Source organism: Amblyomma maculatum, chromosome 5 (genome assembly GCF_055883805.1).
Source record: "Amblyomma maculatum isolate TAMU_Amacu chromosome 5, ASM5588380v1, whole genome shotgun sequence".
Lineage (NCBI taxonomy): Eukaryota > Metazoa > Arthropoda > Arachnida > Ixodida > Ixodidae > Amblyomma > Amblyomma maculatum.
Genome location: NC_139348.1, coordinates 102425707 through 102440499, shown reverse-complemented (window position 1 = coordinate 102440499; position 14793 = coordinate 102425707). Strand labels below are relative to the sequence as shown.

General features: G+C 45.8%; 1 pseudogene; it reads right to left on the bottom strand.

Annotated features, from left to right (window-relative positions):
* Nucleotides 1-5302: 5302 nt before the first annotated feature.
* LOC146189050 (uncharacterized) lies at nucleotides 5303-13611 on the bottom strand (annotated as a pseudogene).
* Nucleotides 13612-14793: the final 1182 nt, after the last annotated feature.

The window sequence follows — 14793 nt, the reverse complement described above, 5'->3', positions numbered from 1 at the left end:
GTGTCCAGTTAAAAGTAGAGTTTTTGTGGAGAAGGCACGTCAATGGGTAAGCAACGTCAGCAAAGCGATGTATAAAGCGTCTAAAATACGAGCACAACCCTAGAAAACTGCGCAACTCCTTCACTGTCTGCGGGGGTTTAAAAGACTCAACAGCGGCAGTTTTCTGGGGATCCGGCATTACACCATCACCATTGACAAGGTGTCCTAGCACCAGCGCTTGGCGCTCTCCAAAGCGGCACTTTTTGGAGTTCAGAATTAGGGCGGCGTTGTGCAGGCAATTCAAGACACGTACTAGACGGTCATTGTGTTCTTGGAAGGATTTCCCAAATATCACGACATCGTCCAGATAGCAAAGACAAATGTCCCATTTTAAGCCGCGCAAAACTGTGTCCATAAAGCGTTCGAATGTAGCTGGTGCATTACACAGCCCGAATGGCATAACATTAAACTCATAAAGGCCATCTGGCGTTACGAAGGCTGTTTTTTTCTTATCTGCAGGGTCCATTGGAATTTGCCAGTAGCCAGATCTGAGATCAAGACAAGAAAAATAGGACGCACCAGAGAGGCAGTCGAGGGCATCGTTTATGCGAGGAAGAGGATAGACGTCCTTTTTCGTAACAGAATTTAAACGCCGATAATCGACGCAGAATCGCCACGAACCGTCTTTCTTGCGTACAAGAATAACAGGGGCAGCCCAGGGGCTAGATGACTCCTGTATCACCTTTTTCTGTAGCATGTCCTCCACTTGCTCATGAATGACTTTGCGCTCAGATGGGGACACGCGATATGGTTTTTGACGAATGGGACGAGCCGAACCAGTGTCGATGCTATGATGGGTCCGATGTGCAGGGCGAGAGGTTGGTCCATCTGTTTCAGAAAAGTCAAACATAGGCGAAAAAGGTAGAAGAATATCCACAAGAGTACGGCGTTGAGGTGAGCTGAGATCGGCGCTGATCATGCGGGAGATTGAAGTTTCATCAGCAGGCAAAGGTACGGTGGCACTCGTAGCATCTGTGACCAAAGCAACGACGTGGGGCGCATCGGGTCCACAAGAGGCAAGCTTCAATCCCGTTGGTAAAACTGCGGGCTCGGACGATGGGTTGATGGTCCATAACGAGGCACTACCATGATGCACGGATATCATACAGTGAGGGATAATTACATTTTTCTTCAGGCATGCTGAGTGAACTGGGTGCACCATGGCCTGGAATGAAACCTTCTCAAGAAGTGGAACGGACACGGGGACGAACATGGCAGACAAGGGTGGAACTACTGTGTCTTCGGTAATACTAAAAACTGTTTCTTCATCACGGCCACTTTCAAAAAGTGTCGGCAGATGCGAGCCATCAAAATGAACCTCTTGACTTCGGCAGTCCACGGTAGCGCCACAAAACTTCAAGAAGTCCATTCCTAAAATGATGTCATGCGTAGAGTGGGGTAAGACTACGAATTCGGCTTGAAAAATTGCACCACCCACAGACACTTGCGCACTACACACACCCAGTGGCCGCAACGCCTCTCCACTCACACCACAAAACGTTGAAGCACGGTCATATTCAAACATCACTTTGCGTCCCAACAAGCGCCTAAACTGATTACTCATCACAGACACAGTCGCACCCGTATCCACCAAAGCTAATGTATACACACCATCAATAAACACACGAATTTTGTTTTTGAGCATTATAGTTGGAGGGATGTTGCCACACAGCACATTTCCAGCGGCCTCACCACCATTGGTCGCGCTGGTTAGTTTTCCTGCTGAGGATGCTGAGGCGACATGGGGCGCCGTCGTGGTGATGGAGAACGACGCGCACGGAAGGCGGGTGGTGGAGTAACACTTCTATCAGATGCAGGGGAGTGGTCGCGGATATTCTGGTTATGGATGTTGCAGTAATACCCACGCTGAATATTTGATTGTTGAAAAACGGGATTGTATTGCCGATTGTTGGGTACTGTTGGAAGCGCCGGACGGTTATAGCGAGGTGGGAACCTACTGCGGCAGTATCTGGCGATGTGACCTTCGACGCCGCAGCGGTAGCATATCGGCGGAGAAGGTAGAAAATGCTGTTGCGAATAAGAGCAGGGAACAGCTGGGTGCGTCGTAGGTCTGTCTGAATGCTCATACTGCTCAGGAATCCTGGTAGATCGAATGGAAGATCTATGGGCACTTGAGGCGACGTCATACCTTGGGGCGTCAGGCACCGACGCATTCCGGTTGGCGAAATGCATAGGAGGATAGTCAATGGAAGCTGCAACTTCAGGAGCTTGTGGGAAAGGCTGAACGGTAATCGCTTGTGGTGGTGAAGCCGGCCGTCTAGATACCCTCTGGACAGAGACCTCAGCAGATTCGTGCAGGGGAAGTGGGTTGAGCCGCAGGAGTTCTTCCCGCACGATTTGCCGGATCGTCGACGGAAGATCTAGTTGGGCGTGGTCATCAAGGCTGGCCACGGTAGGCACGTTGGCCATCCGCCCAAATTTTGGCACAATACGACGCGTTCTCAGAGCTTGAAAAGCGCGGATGTGTTTAATGACATCGGAGACGGTTTCAAGGCTGTCTTTGGCGATTAAAAAGTTGTATACGTCAGCCGCGATACCCTTCAAAATGTGGCCGACTCTATCTTCTTCGGGCATGTTGGAATTGACACATCTGCACAATCGGAGGATCTCTTCTGTATAAGTGGTACAAGTTTCATCCGGCAACTGAGCTCTTTGGGCAAGGGTCTGCTCAGCCCGTTTTTTGCTCGGTACAGAGTCACCAAAACGCTGTTTGATCTCGGTGGCAAACCGTTCCCAAGTTGTCAAATTGTCCTCGTTATTCTCGAACCATGTCATCGCCGTGTGAGTTAGAAAGAAGACGACATTTGTGAGCATGGTGATAGGGTCCCACCGGTTGTACCGACTAACTCGTTCATAATGAAGTAGCCACTTCTCAACGTCCTCACCTTCCTCTCCTGCAAACGGTCGTGGTTCCCGGTAAGGCTGGCAGGGAATAGAGCTGGAGGGGGCAGGCCTGTCACCAGCCTGGCTTGCAGCGTCGCGGCCGGCGCGGTTAGAATCGCTGTGGTCCATGATGTTTGGAAGCGGTGGCAGTCCAGCAAGGCGGCGACTACGTCGAAACTCCAGTGGTTCTTGCTGCGCCGTACTTGGGGATCGAACGGAGCACCTCCACCAAGTTGTTACGATGAAATAGCAAAGGGGTGTTTATTTACAGTGATATGGCAGTGGGATAAGGTGAAGCCTACTAGCCCCAGGCACCAACGCTTCGTCTTCTTCTTCTGCCTCACCATCACCATCCCTCATCGTCGTCATTAGCGTGACAATATTATTCAAATGGGGGATGTGAACGGCCACATCGACGATCTTGGGTGGATACGCGGATTGTAACGGGAATGTGAGGGATATATAGATAACAGGGGAATTCCAGAACCGGCAGACGACCATTGACTACTGTGTTGTGTCGCAGGGAATTTATAGCAAGCTCGCAAAAATGGAAATAGACGAAGTCTGGGAATCGATCATAAATTTATTAGCCTGCAGATGGCGCCCTTGATGAAAAGAGGAATGAAACTTAGACCAAGAGTAAACGCAAAATTAAACGACGATCAAATTGCGCAGATAGCAGCACACCTAGAGGAAGCAATACATAAAAGCCCCATGGAAGACTTGGATTATGAACAAGTATAACTACTCATCAGGAGAAAAATTAAGGAGGTTAAGTAGCAAATCACTGGAATGGAAAGAAGCCATGAGATGGTGAAATAAGGAAATCAGGGAAGCAATCGAACTACGACGGGCAGTTTCAAGGGAACACCAAGAGGTAATGAAAGCACAGGTATCTCAGGAGGAAATAGATCAAAAATGGGAATCGTATCGACAAAAGAAACCTGATGTACAGGCCCTCGACCAAAGTAAAATAAAACAGTCAACTGATCGCTGGAAGGCTGACATACACGATGCCTCTAGAGGCGGACCAAGAAAGTTCTGAAACCTTATAAGCTGGCTAGGGAAAATAATCAAATAAAGCAGGACAGGATTCAAGATAACGAACGAAATTGTTTAAATGGAGACAACGCAGTGAACTATATTACCTCAGTTATAGCCGAGCCATTTACAAGTGACAATGGGGTAATCTCCGAAAATCACGAAGCAACACAAAATAGCCGAATACAAATCAACCTAAAACTGACCAATCTAAACAGGAAAAAAGACAGCAAAATATTTTACAAGAACATCTAGAGGAATAGATGAAATTCCGATCAAGCTGAATAATGAACTTGGGCCAAGAAGCAAGGAAACGTCGTTAAAATCCTTGGAAACAGTCATAACGAATACGCAAATTCCGGACAGCTGGCGGTAGAATGAACTGAATTTGATTTATAAAGGGAGAGCAGAAACGATGCTTATAATATTCTACAGGCCGATTTCCATGACATCTGTTATGTACAAGTTGGCCATGCAGGCGGTGAAATTAAAGGTGCAAGCATGGGTAGAAGTAACAAGATACTCGGCGAACTTCAGAACGGCTTTAGAAATGGTAGGCGCTTAGATGATAGCCTGTTCGGGCTTACCCAATGCATCGAAATATCTAGAATGGAAAACTGACCTTTGTATTTCGCCTTCCAGGACATAAACGGGGCGTACGACAACGTAAGCAGGGAACTGCTGTTCAATATATTAAAAGAGGAAGGTATCGGTCATGAGATAACCGAATTTCTACAGGAAATATATCGGGATTACAAAGTAGAAAATACATGTAAAGGGATCAGAAGTTTGGAAGCTGTCAAGGTATCCAAATTATAAGGAAAAGGTTGTCCTCTATCACTGCTACTGTTCATGCCTTATATGAAAAATATGGAACGGAGAATATAAGAAAGTAACTTGTGTTTTAACCTATCATATAGCTTAGGCGGAAAGGTGATAGAGAAGCTCCTCCCTGCTTTAATGTATGCAGCCGATATTGTGCTCTTAGCAGATAGCCAGGAAGACTTGCAAATTCTAGTTAAGCATTGCGGAGACGTAGGGGATACTCAAGGCCTAAGTTTTAGCGCAGATTTCCAACGGCTTGCGACGGTCTCTCGGGGTATCTCGGGGTATGGATAAACAAAGGATTGGCGTTCATTGGAAAGCATGAGCAATGACTTAGAGCAAAAGGGCGAAGAAATGCCGAGATAAGTGTAGGGCACTGTGGGGATACAACAGGTACCAGGTGCTGAGGGATATTTGGAATGAAATTATGGTATCCGGGCTTACTTTCGGAACTGAGATTTTGTGCCTGAAATCAGAGGTACAGTCAATACAGTCAACACTAGAAATAAATCAGAGAGCCGTCGGACCATTAGCACTGGGTGCCCACGGCAAAACCACAAAGCGGGCGGTACAGGAAGATATGGACTGGGCATCTTTCTGGTACAGGAAGCTCAGAGTAAAATATTATATGAGGAACGCCTGATGAAATTGGACAGTGATAGGTACCTAAAAAGCTTTGACTCACAATGAAGGACAAAAAACTAGCAAACCAACCAGTAAGTATGTGGTCACAAGGACGAAAAAATAAAGAGCATTAAGCAACAGATGGAAAACACAGGATGCAGCGATTGGATAAGGTCTATGAAAAAGAAACAGAGTGTAGAACTATACCTAAAGAAGAAAAGGCAGGTAAAAAAAAAAGGCTTTCTTCGACAACTCAAAAGGGAGTGCCGCACGTTGTGAAGTTAGATCAGGGTGCCATAGAACACGCAGCTACTAAAAGAAATTTAACCATGAAGATGACACACGTGCAGTACATGGTAAATCCACGGAAACAATTAACCATCTTATACTCGAATGTGATGGCATCTATCCGAAAGTCGATGCAGGCGCCGTCACTCTTCATGAGGCCCTGAGGTTTAGAGATACCAGTGGCCAGGTGAATGAACCTGCGGTAGAAGCTAGCAAGAAACGATTGGAAGATTGGTGGCTTAAAAGCTGAAAAGCAACATAATGATAGTAATGTATAGAGAAAAATTCATTAAGTAGAATGATGGTGTTGGTAACCGATATAAAACAATAATTACATATATAAGGAAAAAAAACAAGCATGGTAGTAACTGCTACCTTCCGTTTCAGTGCGCACCCAATTGCAGCTTCTCTATAGCGTAAATTAAAAGCAAATTCAAAACTGCGACTGAGCTCTATTTAGGAAATGGCGAACTTCCGATCGTCGTCATACCTGCCACGGCGCAGACAATGAGCACGGGCGCAACTGCTACATGCAATTCAGGTTCGGTGAGATTTATTTTGGCGATTGCTGGTGGCGCGTGTTGTACCTGAGTATTAGCCTCCTTCCAAAATAATCAGAGTGAGCACACTGATGTCGGAGTTACGTTTGGTTTGTGAGGTAACGTCCCAAAGCGACTTAGGCTATGAGAGACGCCGTAGTGGAGGACTCCAGGAATTTCAACCACCTGGGGTTCTTTAACGCACGTGCACTGACATCGTATATACAGCACGCGGGCGCGTTGCTTGTCGCCTCCAGCGAAAAGCTGCCGCCGAGGCCGGGATTCGGGGTAATGTCCCGCCTATTCGGGGTAATGTCCCGCCAACATAGACTTGCATGTTCATCGGCCGAGATTGTGCTCCAAGTTCACATTATCTGAAGTTCAGTGTCAACAGGTTTCGACATGAAGAGACTATCTTAGTACAAACACTGCAAAAAAACTGTTTCTGCATCTCATTGGCCGGAGTTATATAACAGTGCAATGGTTAGAAAGATTTTTCGTCCAGCTCATGGAGTAAAAATGTACAAATTACAGCTACAAAAACATTAGTCGAATCTATTAGCGGCTAAAAGCAAAGACGATAACATGTTTAGGACAATCACCAAGATTATATTGGTGCGGAATATATTACACCACGAGTAACCACGAGTAACCTTAAAAGTAGCCACGAGTAACCAAATTGTCCTTAAAGAAGATGTAGCCGGCGCCCAGTGTTGCCAAACCGAGCAGAATACTATGCTAAATTTGGCATTTCGTACTTGCCAGGTTCAATTATCGCGTAAATAGCGAAATGCGCGCAGCTTGGCATAACAAGCAACATTGGCACAGAGTAGCGCTATTGGCGCCGCAGTGCCCAAATAACAATTGGTTTCAAGATATGTACACCCGAGACCTGCACGCTAGAGACGATGTTAGAGCACAGAATGGTAAAATACAATTTTCTTTCCACCAAGAGGCTGCCCAGGCACCTTTTCCTCAAGTGTTTGTTTTACGCTGTGACGTTGTTTAAATGTTAGCGTTTAGTGAGTGTTAAGGGACCTCTTTCATATTTCGCGCAAAGAAAATGCTCTTACGTTGAATCCACACTTCTGTATGATGCGGGCGAACCTCCTCGCCGCACGCTTGCTTTCCAGGGCCCTGCAACGAGAAATATGGATTACAATTGGCTTCGTTTATTTAATTCCATTGTATTTATTATAGAAGTGTTCCGTACGGCTATTTAACTGAGCAAATTATCAGATGTACCTACTTGATGAAGCTTGTATGTCTTGATATAAAGGTCTCCTAGCTGGATCCCGAATAGTTGATGCTAGCGCATATAGTCTGGCAACTTCTCATTTCAATGACGATTCGTGATATGGTTTTGAGCAGGCGTCTCAGCTAACCTGTTTTGAATTCACGGTAAGCGTTTCATATTGCCACACACACGCACGCACACATGCACACACATTTCGCTCACGGTCACCGGCATTTGTATATAATTTCATTCTGCCTCCGCAGGCTGTGCATGCAATCAAATAATGAAGAAAGGTTATTAGTAAACATTTACCACCACGAAAGAAATAAAACGCGTTTTCCACAAAAGACTTTAGCTTGAAAATCAGTCAGCATCGAAAGAGGAGAAAACTGCAACCACGCTCAGTTTTAAGAAAGTTTATTTCCTTGCCTAAAGGATGGAACAGAAATACCGTCGATGTGGAATGAGTGCTGAAATATTTATCTGAAACACTGTAAACGTTTCAGCGCCCTATAGATAATTTTTCGAAGTTATTGTAGATATCTACGAGTTCCGCCCTTGCCAAATGTAACCAGGCTGCGTGACTTGCTTATAATTTGTATTGAGGAGCCCTCGATGCTTCCCTGAAGACGAAACAAGACTTCAATGGAGGATACGGACTCAAATTGGCATAGACAAATGTACAGAGCCATTCAGGGACAATATGGGTGGCATAAGCGTTCAATTATACAGAAGGATATAAATTTTGATGAGTAGGTATAGCGTCACCTTGAAAGTAGCAACAAAACAAGTAGGTGAAACAAGACAGGACAGACGCTGACTCACAAGTAAATAAATTATATATATATATATATATATATATATATATATATATATATATATATATATATATATATATATATATATATATATATATATAGGCCACTTAACACCGCAAACCCCTCAGTCACCGATGAGCACAAATCAAAGCATGATTGACTAAACCCCCAGAACAATTCACTGATTTAGATCAACCAACTGACAGTCTGTTAACACGATGAACGGTTCACTAACACATTTGATTCCTAGTCCTAAGATATCTCTTGTTTTAATTATCTCCCGGTTCATCTGCAATTGATGAACAACTAAAATGCGCGTAGACAAAAAAAAAAAAACGGCAAGCAACCAGCGCATTCATTACAGTGCAAAGGCATGTTCGTACCTTTACCTATATATACGTCCATCTCGTGCTCCCATAATCAAACATTTAAACACCTTCCATAATGACCCACATAAACCGTATCGCAAAGTAACGGTATCGATATGAAACAATTTTTGTTTACATGATGTGTACAAAAGTTCATGTTTCACTCAATATGCATGTTTTTCCGATACCAATTAGCCAATTTATTCTGCAATATATTAAAAATTCTTGGGAATTCATTAGGGGCCGAGAGTCTCATGCCTTCTGCCTATATTTTTCAAATTATGCGACAGTCTAAGCACACATGATAACCCATCTGGTCTATCACTCCGTCCGGCCACTGCCTGATGCTGAAATCCAGGCAACGGTTTCAATTTCTTTACCAATTTGTCGCACGTCCTTACAATAACTACAACTGGAATACTGGAATGCAAAAAAGAACAATGTGATTGGCATACCACGATATTTCGGTCGGGTTTATGAGGGAAGTATTTAAGGAGTTTATATGTACGGTTACGGGAGCACGAAAGGTGTCTATTACACGTATAGGTACCAACATGGCCGCGTATTGTGGGGAATGTGTTGGTTGCTTTCCGTTTATTTCACCTACGCATATTTTGGCTGTTCATCCAGTGCAGATCGACTAGGAAGTCATTGAAGTTAGATCACGCCTAGGTTACGAATACGTTAGTGAGACGTCATCGCGTTAACATGTGGTGAGCTGGGTTATCTAGATCGGGTAAGTATTTCAGTAACTGTTGGAGAATCTTGTAACTTGTTTTTATGGCTGCTGATCGCTGATTGAGTGTTTGTCAGTGTTGCGTGACTTTTTTATATAGTTGACGTCAGCTTCAGTAAACTTTTCTTGTGAGTTAACGACTGTCTCCTCCTTTTTCATGTCCTTGTCTTATCGTACTGCAACTCTTAACTTCAGTCAATTATACGACTTAGAAGGCGTTACAGGGTTTCAAAAAGCGATAATCAGAGGTCAAGCTACGGACGAAATGCGGGTACCTGCTCAGTCTCTCCTCCATATCTGGTATTACTATAAGTGTCGATTGCGCACCATGCCCTTACACAGGTGGACACATGGAAGTAGTCCGGAATAGGGAAGGAAGAACCGGGCACATCTTCGCTCGGAAACCAGAATCAAATATCATAACAGAGCATGTATTTTTGCTGCATGAAGTTACATCCGGACTTCATGCATACTGCTGCTTGCGGAAGAAAGGCCTCACAACAAACAGTTGGCCAACACTGATAACACATGCAGCCAGATAAAGGTGTCGACGTGAAAACTCGGACAGCAATATCCGTCTACAGATGCGGCTTCAAAAAAAAAATAATAACACAGTCACTATCTACCGTAGTTATGCCTCGCTGCAAAAGAAAGCATACGAAATAGTCAAGGCTGAGAGCAGCCCGAACAATCTAGAGAGCCAGAGCGTATCGCATAAGAATCATAAAATCATGAATAGCTAAGCACACAAGCCATGGTTAACACAGCATATTATGTAGCGCGGGACCGAACTTGGAATGCATGACGGCGAACAGCGTGTCAACAATAAATTTTCGCAATAAAAAAATAAAAACGAGTAAATGAGAGCAACAAAGGTTCAGCGCCTATTGAAAATACAGAGCACTGGAGAAGACAGCTTTTTCATTTCTCATGCATAGTTTTGGAAGCCACATATGCACTCAATTATTAACTTCGTTAGAAGTATAACGACTATCATGAAGCCGTTAAGTATTTAAACTTTGCGGGTTGCTTTCGAATGATCCAAGGAAATGGAAATATGAAACAAGATGTGGCGTCTTCACAGCCCGCTTAAAGGGCCACTGTCCAGGGAAGGCCCTTTTAAACAAAGGAGCCCAGTGTTTCGATCAGGTACCGGAGATAGTCTGTGCAAAATTCTACAGCGACACGCGCGCCGAAAAGCGTCGAAAATACAATTCAAAGCTCCCTCATGCTCTCCTTTGAGAAGCCAGCTTCACCGCTTCCTGCGCTGGCCCGACGGGCCCCGATAATGACGTACGTATCGGGAACGACGTCCATTGGTCCGTCTCGCTGACTGACGGGAGAAGGATGGGTGTCTACCGCTCGCAGCGCGCTTTTCCCTCGCCACGGCCAGACTGAATCCAGCGACCTCCCGCCAAATGCGGAGGAGGAAGGGGAATTTGTATTGTGGAGGCTAGACGACCTCGGGCAGGAGAGTGAAAAGCCTTGGCGAGGGAACGGAAGGAGAGAGGCAGGATAGAATCGGGTGATTGCGGTGGCTGTAACTGCGCTATTAGTTACTCTTTTCAAAAACATTTTGCGGCCTTGCGTTTCAGGGGCGAAGTCTCACAGTCACCGGGGAAGAAAATATTTTCGACCGGAGGGTGGACAGTGGGCCTTTAAGGTCCTCATTTGAATTCTAGCGCACCACATTGGGTTAACGTTGTTAAGGAGAAAAAAATGTCGCCAAATACATGTCATTTGAAGTTGACAGTTTGACGCGCAGATAATTTCCATCGCAATGCATTTAAAACGGTGCCATTGTGTGCCACACTATAGGCATCCTGCTCATCTAAGGGCGAGCGCGTCCCATGTGCCCCGACGACGGTGCCCGCAGTGTTGGTGCCGTGCTGTGCGCGTCGCCATGAATGAGCGCTGCGCCTCTTTCTCAATCACAGATGCCGCAAGCAGCCGTACACACTGCTGTGTTGCAGGCTGAAGCAATACTTACAGGAAAATTTGGAGGACGCTTAAGCTTCGCCTTCAAGAGTGGAACGCGATAGTATTATTGCACCTCGTCGAGAAAGCTTAATAAATGCAAGAGTATTGGGGCATCCTCGCACCGGTACCCGCGCGGCCCGAAGGGGAGAAGCGGGTGAGCGAAGACAGTGATCTAAAGAAAAGAAAGACGCTTAATTCTACAACCCGTGAGGGTGCACGGCGAAACGTCAGGGGCGAGTGGCGCGCCACGTGTCGGGGCAGCGCCGCACATTGCGAGGAGGGGTTCTTCTGTGTTTGCTGCAAGATGGCTCTGCATGTGCGCAGAGCGCAGAAGAAATATAGCGGAAACGTACTTCGCTACTCGTGTAACTGCGACTTCTGTAAGTAACATGGTCATAATTACCGATATACACCGCAGTATAAGGTTCTATGGCACGTTTTTAAGGCAACACCGCATTCACTAGAAGCGCTTTTGTACCGCTTTCAAGCATCGAACTCGTGGCTGAGGTTTTCTTATGAATATTTATTTTGTGTTAGCAGGAAGAAGCTGTACAAGGATTTGTGCGACGTAGTTCTACCCATACCAATGTACAGGGCCTTATACAGTGGAGGACCAGGACGCGACGTACTTAAGCGGGTGAAGGCGATGCAGGTCCCGTCAAATGCAAAAACGTTTTTCTTTAAGTTACACACGGAAACACTGCCAGTAAAGAAGTTCTTGGAAAGGAAGAATTTATTTTTACCTTGGGGTTCGCATTGCTTAATTTCTAAACAGCCAGAAACTATAGACCACGTTTTCCTGCATTGTTGGGAAGGGGTGTACTTTTGGGATATTTTACAAAGGACTTTAAAAAGGAATTTCCATTAGACTCGCATGGTATTAGGTACAATTGCCAGTAGAGAATGAGGATGGGGTGCCGTTTGACCTTATTATGCTAATGGCCCTCCACTGTATTTGGCGCTCGAGAATGGCAGGATACCATTGCGATCCTGACGCACGGCCAGCACGGATCTATTTTCGGGAAGCCATGAATAGATATATTGAAATTCAGAAACTTGCTCCTGAAGCTCCCGAGTGGCTCGGAAGATTGGAGCCATTAGTGACCCTGAGAGAATTTTAGCACGACGACGCCACAACCCACCTGGATGATTGTTGTATTAATGAATGCTCGTTGTGCCCAGTAAGTGGTTTTGTGTATTGTGCTGAAGTCAGGCAATAAAGAAAAAAAAACTCGTGGCTGAGTGGTAGCGTCTCTGTCTCACACTCCGGAGACCCTGGTTCGATTCCCACCCAGCCCATCTTGGAGGTTGCTTTTTATGTATGAAGTGCATGTTTATTTACGCAGTGCATGCCGGGATTTATCGCTCTAGGCCAACGCCGCCGAACGACACCGGCTTTTCTGCGACACGAGCTCTTTGACGCTACCGCGTTAAAAAGCGATAAAAGCAAGCACTGTTGGGAGAGAGGGACCCTCGATCACATAGACTGGGCATGTGCCAGCTCCTCAGAGGCTAAAACAAATATAAATTGTATAGAAGCCTGGGAAGCCCTGCTGCGGAGCGAGGTCCCTGCTTCACTGCAACAAGACATCCGCCTGGCGGAAGAAGCCGCGAAGAACGAAGACCTATTTGCCATCTTCTGATCGCGGAGGTCCAGGGGCCCCCGTCCTTTAGGCCTGCGTGCCAGGAGCCGGGACTAGGGGGCGTCCTTATCTGGTGGAATTAGAAAGCTGTTATCACATAACCGAATGTGGACGCGACACCGACACGCGAAAAAAAAAAAGAAAGGTTTAGTAGAAGCAGTCCTCGCAAGAGCTTCATTTAGGAGGAGTTATCAGAATGACGACGGTCTGTTTCGCGTCGCTCCGTAGGCATAACCCCCACATTCTGTAGTACTGCAGAAAATAACCACAAGTTTGGCTGGACATTATGCGTGATCAAAAGCGACGATGACAGCGCAGTTGTTTCGCAGGGATGTTCCATACAGAATTGTATCGTCAGGCGATTCTGCAGAGAATAGGGTTTCGTGGCTCCCTTACCCTTTGGCTCCGGTGACAACCATCTTCCCGGTGCGGAAGACCAACGCCGTGGCCCTGGGCTCCCGGATGCGCATGATGAGTCCTGCGAAACGGCGCGGATTGTACTCCGCGTTTCGAGCACGCTGGGCGATGGCCTTCAAATCCAGCTTGCAGCCCAGGTTCACCGCTGCCATCGAATTCCTGGGAACAGTTTGGACAGAAATACTTCATCACCCTTCCCTCCAACTGCTTCGGGGTGAAGGTCTTGCGTGGGGTTTGCGAAGCGTAGCAATAATGAGACCAGCAGAAAATGAATGCGAACTTTGCGCGTTACTTATTCGTAGCCTTTGTTCTATTTATATAATCTTATACTGCGAAAAACGGTCCAAGTTTGTTCCGAATAGTTTCGTTGTTATGGTTTGTGCTTGGAGATAAGGTAAAAGAGAAGATAGATAAACGAGCTTTGGAACTTGGTAAAAAGTAAAATGTGTGAGTTTTTGGCACGCCCATCGTGTATACGACATTGCTAGTCAAGGACGGCATAATATCAAGCCTTGCTCTTTATTGTTTCAGATCAATTTTATCACAGTGGTGTCGCCTAACAATTTTTCATTTCTATCCGAACTTGAATAAGTTTTTCGTGAACAATAAAGTTCCTTAAAATGCATTTAGAGTATAACGTAAGTCGGTACAGCACTGAATCCCCCTTGCAAGCTTTAGTAAATATTTGGTGCAGACATTTCAGCATAGCCATTCAGACGTGAATGACATGCTGCGAACTGTTTAATAACTGAACCGATTTGGGTTATGGAGCCTTCATTTAGAGGTCTCCCTTAAAGAAATGCTAAGGAAACAGTTTGAAGTTGCCACGGAATTTAACATTTCTTATGGTGGTCGGTTTTGAGTTATCAATTACACTTTGGTATGTTAATAGTACTTGCTCGACTGGTACCACAACACCTATTTTGATATCAATTGGCACCATCGCGTCCATTCGCCTGGAAAGAGTGAGAACGTCATTTTCAAGTGATTAACAATATTTTTCTCCCCTGCCTTGTGCCCCGCCGCTGTGGTGCAGTGGTAAGACGCCCAACTACTGTGTCGAAGTACCCAGGTCCGATCCCGACCGCCGGCGGCTGCGTTTTGATGGAGGCGAAACGGAGAGGCGTCCGTGTGCTGTGCGATGCCAGCGTTGTGGTTGTTGTGGCTGTAGGAAGAAAGAAAAGAAAATGCACGGGCCTGCTACCGGCTCTGTATCTGAGCCACCTCCGCTGCCTCGTGCGAACAAGAGAGAGAAAGCAGAGAAGAAAGAAAAGAAGACGGAGATAAAGACACGCGCCCCAACAGCCATCGTCCACCACCGGTGGCGGGTGCAA